The following is a 5278-nucleotide window of genomic DNA, read 5'->3' as shown; positions in this document are numbered from 1 at the left end:
AACATATACTATAAAGCTATGTATATTATACATAAAATACAAACTAGCTAGAAAAAATTATCGCATAAAGTGTAGTTTTTTAACCAAGTTTTATTTTTTGCATTGTTTTTATTCTTAACTTTAAAGCTTAGTATTCTTAAATCTTCTTCTTAGAAGTTAGTTATATATATTTATCTCAGGTATATTGTTTCTGTATTCTTCTAGAAAACTTAGGACAAAATGCCGCGACTAATAAGAAATATTTCTTTATGGCAACTTCGACAAAAAAATTTACTCTTCTTTGAGTACAACCGTACTTATTTCTTGTAAAATAATAAAGCTCTACTTTTTTTTTTATTGGCCTATAAGTCTTTTAAACCTTAAAAGTTTTACTTATAAATATTTTTTTACTCTGTAAAGCATACTTGTCAAAAAAAGAACTTCACTAATTTTAGCTGTTTTCTCAAGCGTGTTTCATCCTGTGTTTTTTTAAGTTGAAGCTTAATAAATATTTTCTCATTTAAGGTTGGTAAAAATTTCAAAAGGATTTTTTATGAAACTCTGCTTTAAGATTTTCAAAATAGAATTATAAATAATAAAACAAAATTTATACTTTTAATAGTTAAACTGTCTGCAGTACAATTAGTTTTTTTGTTTTTGTCGTGCTTCTTAAGAGTACTTTTATAAAACACACACTATTAAAACAATTAACAACTTCATTTTACTTATAATTCAGTTTTTTTCGTAAGCTTTGGATTTTGTATAAAAATCACACAAATTTTAATGCACAGATTAAAATTTTCAACGGTTTTTGTAACCTTAACCCAAAATAAAAAGATAAGTAAAATTTAAGTGTACATAACTTTTTTATAACACTTTAACTTATAATAGAGCTGGATTAGCTAAAGTGTTTTAGAAGTTTATTACCTTTCTAATAGTTTTTAGTTATGTTATTTTTTAAGTTATGTTAAAATTGTAAAAAAAAACAAGTTTTTTTTTTTTTGATAACTTAAAACTAAATATTGATAAAGAAAATTCAAGAAATTTATTGTGTTGCCCCAAGTTTGTTGTTTGTTTTTTTATAGTTTACTACGAAGCTGTTGTACTCTTTTGAGTTTAAAAAATGCGGCGAAGTTTGTTCAATATATTAAACGTTCTAGAAAATATTTAATAAAATAATGTTATAATTTCAACAAAAGTATTATACGTTTATTAAAAGTTATATTAATATTAGGTGCACAAGGATCAAAACTCTGACAGTTGAATTCAACCTTCGATATTTCGACTTCTTATATTTCTTAATTAATATGAATTACTACGTTTTACAATTATCTTTATTCAATAATTTTTTTTACTGAAATAATCTTTTAACTAGACCTTTGAAATAATTTTGTATTGTTTTCAAACTTAAACTAGATTTTAATATATTGCTAACATAACATTAAAAACTACTAAAGGATTTTTTATTTTTAGTAAGTATATATTCTATCTTGTATAAATAAATTATAACTTTTTATCACAAATTTGTTCTTTTTAATAAACCTTTAAAAACTTTTTTTTTAACTTCAATTTATCTTTTAAGATCTTACCGCTAATTTTTTAAAGAAATTTAGTCGTCGGAATTTAAAAGATCATATAACATTTATAACTTTATTTAAAATATAAAAGTTAAATATCAAAAGTGTAAAAGTATTTACATGTGAAAAATAAAAATGTATTAAATATTATTCATACCTTTTAGTTTTTTTTTACAATGAAAACGTTGCTTAAAATTTTTAGAAAACTAAGTTAAAACTTTAATTGAAAATAAGTTTACTTGTAACAACGCTATTAAAACCAGTTTTTGTATTTTAACCTGATTTTGATTATAGAAGAAAGTTTACAATTTTTTTAAACCTTAATAAATCCTTTTGTTAATTATGAACTCAGAAGTTTACAAAAATATCAACAATTGAGTGTAGATAATAAAGTTTATTATATTTGTTTTCGATAGAGTGTACGGTGAATGATTTTGAACTCGATAAATTTAAATGTTTACAGATTTTTTCAATACTTTATTATCTAACGAGAATTTTTTATTTTTATTTAAAAAACAGTACAAACGTGCTATTTTTAATTTATTTGAGTTTTGTTTGTCTGGTTGCAAAAAAAAATTTTATTCAAAAACTTTTTTTGAAAAACAGAGTTGATATTTAAATACAAAGAAATTATTAAACTTAATCAACTTTACTTTTTAAACTTATGATTTCTCAAAATTTAAATCAATCGCATAACTAAAACTTAGTATAAGTTTTATTTGGCTTATTTATATAAAAACATTTTGTACTAATTAGATTCATATGATTAAAAAACTTTTACGATTGTCATTAAGTTTATACCAGATTTACTTACTTTTGGTAACAACTTTATCCTGAATACTTTTTCATCATTATTTTTAATTAAAAAAAACCTTTTTAGTATGTAGCTTTTTGTGTTACCATTTTTGAAACGGGTGCACGATTATTCGAGTTCAAAAACTGTATTACTAAGTTAATGTTAACTAGCCCTTTCATCAAAAAAAAGTTTTTGTTTTTTGTAATTGTATTAGTTAGACCTAAATGACATTTTTTTCTCAAACATAAAATAATTTAAAAGATGTAATTAGAAAATTTTAATTTTACTAAAATACGTCTACTATAATTATAAATTTTATTTTTTGGTAAAACTTTTTTGACTATGGTAGTCTTATTAATTAGTCCTGCATGAGCGTTTTTTTCAAGTTCAATTTATTTTTTGAGATGTGACTCTATTTTATCTTTAGTATTTTTTAATTATTAGAATTGGAGTTGTCGTAAATTGAATAGTATTAAAACCTTTAAAAGCAAAGCATAATTAAATTTGCCATCAAATTGTACCAACCGTTTAATGTTGATAATCAAATCATGCAAAGTCTTTTTTTTAATAAAACTTTTGTACTCACAATTATTCGGTTATAAGAATTTTTGTTTTGTTGAACCTATAAACCTATTTATAACGTTATCAAAAGTTGATGAAAGTATTTTTATTACTTTTTTGTAGTTTGTAAAAACATATTCACAATATCTAACAAAAAATGTAATGCTTTTTTAGCAAAACTAAGCATTTCAAAATTAACTTAATTACTTTAAACTTTTTTTGAAATATTGTTTTTTTTTTTAATTTTAAATATATAAGCTCAGAACTTTCAAATAACTTTAATTGTGTACTTCATTTTTGTTACTGCTCCATAAACTTTGTCGAAAACACAAGTTAGTATTAACATTTTTATTATTTCATGTTTTTAAAATAGTGTACTTTACGCTTTTATAAAAAAATCTGTTGCACTGAAGTTTTCATGAACGTTAAAAAAATTATACATTTTAGTACAAATTTCCTAATAGTTATCGAAAGTTTTTATATATCGCATAAATGAGTTAAAGTATATTTTCAAAAATGAAGTAGTTAAACCGTAATGAAGTTTAATAACAAACTCTAAAAAGAATAACAATTAAAAGCTTGGCATACTTTAGTCTAGAGTAAAGTTATACTTTAGTATTTTACTACTAAAATACATTATTTTTCACATTAACACTCGCTTCTTTTGTTATTTAACTTTTATTGTAGTTAAGAGAATAAAGATGAATGTAAAACATTAACATAGTTGCAATAAAAGTTCTTTGCTCTAAAATATTCAGTTTTGCGGCCTTTCTTCTCTTAGTACTTCGTGAACTCGTAACTGAAAGTTATTTTTATAATATTTTACTAATTTAATTATAAAAAATTAATAATAGATAGTTTCTTATGATTAAAGTGATATTAGTGATGTAAAAGTAAAAAAGCTTAACAAGAGTGTTACACTTTTTACTTACTTTTTGTTTTGTTACAAAGTTTAGGGGTTGATTAAGACACAGGCATTTTCGTTAAAACGCTTCATTAAGTATGGAATCTTTTTATTAGAAGTATAAGTGCTTAAAGTTAAGATATAACAAAATATTCAAAAAGGCCAATATTAAATTTTTCAAAAATTCTAAACGTATTTAGCGCATTGATCACGTTTTTAATGAAAAAATAAAAAATCAAAAGTGCTTTACCAAATTAAGCATAATGCAGTAAAATTTAAAATTGAAACTAATAGTTTTATCTTTATTTAATATTTACTTAAAAATATTAAAAAAGATAGTTAATTATAAAACTATTATACTTTTAATAATACTCGATATTTAAACAAAAGCTTATCTTAAAAGTTTAAACATCCTTCAATTAAAAACAAAAAAAAAAAAATCACAAGGTTCAACTAAAGTTTCAAACGAACAGCAATCTTTAAAGTAGGATCCCGAGGTCCCTCCAGCAGCTCGTGAACTTCCTCCACGCTACATCCCTCCACAACACACTCCTCCCACAAGTTACTCCCGCAGTTCCGCGCTCTCCTCCCCCTGCTCAACACGCTGTTCGCCGCTCGTCTTCCCTGCGTCACATCTGAAGTTTTGGGATTTTAGTTTGTATTTAGTTATGAGTTGTAGTAGAAAACCTTTTTTTTTTTAGTTGCTGTGCTTTAGTATGTTTTGATGTATTTTTGAACAAATTAGCCTCTGATAAACTTTATTGGCTACATATTTAATTTAACTAAAGATAATAAACTTTTAATTAAATTATACGAAAAAAAAAACTATATATAAATGTTCAAAATTAACATATACATCAAAATAAGCAAAATTATTTTAATTTGTATTATGTAAAAAGTAAAAAAAAACTATATAATCACAGTTGTTTACTACTCTTTATTTTTGCAAGTGTAAGATTATAATCTATATATTTAAATTTTTAAATTTTCTAAAGTTAAGACTAAGTTTTTTATACTATCTGACAATTACAAACCTGGCAAGATCAACTTCTTAGCAGAAGATATTTTCAATACTACGAACAAAAAAACTAATATAGATAAAGTAAGCTTCATTGTACAAAGTACCTTTTGCAACTAAAATCGATTAGGTTGCTGTAACATTTTTGCAAAGTGTTTTTCTGTTGACTAATGAAGCGGATTAAAATAAATTCCTGATATTTGGGAAACAACGATTTTTGTTGTAGTAAAATATTTCATTAATTGAAAAATACCTTGCTGTGGTTGTTTAGTGTTCTTGGTAATCAAGTATTTGTAAAATAAAACCGTTGGTTTATTGTATTTATAAATAAAACTTTAAAAATAAGTTTCGACTACTAATGTATAAAAATGTAAAAAGAGAAAAAAATTAAACTGAAATATGAAAAAAAAGCATAACCACTTCAGTGGTATTAGTTTGAAAGT

The 5278-nt window shown here is 23.2% G+C and overlaps 1 long non-coding RNA gene across 1 annotated transcript; it reads right to left on the bottom strand.

The window, feature by feature from the left end:
• Positions 1–3596: 3596 nt before the first annotated feature.
• Positions 3597–4941, bottom strand: LOC145835287 (uncharacterized). Its single transcript, XR_014369848.1, has 3 exons — positions 4852–4941; positions 4289–4452; positions 3597–3712 (listed from the first exon to the last, which is right to left on the bottom strand). It is a non-coding gene; the product is annotated as an uncharacterized LOC145835287 (long non-coding RNA).
• Positions 4942–5278: the final 337 nt, after the last annotated feature.

The sequence above is a fragment of the Thalia democratica genome, chromosome 4 (assembly GCF_965202585.1).
Source record: "Thalia democratica chromosome 4, ktThaDemo2.hap1.1, whole genome shotgun sequence".
Taxonomy (NCBI): Eukaryota; Metazoa; Chordata; class Thaliacea; order Salpida; family Salpidae; genus Thalia; species Thalia democratica.
This window is presented reverse-complemented; position numbering and strand designations above follow the sequence as displayed.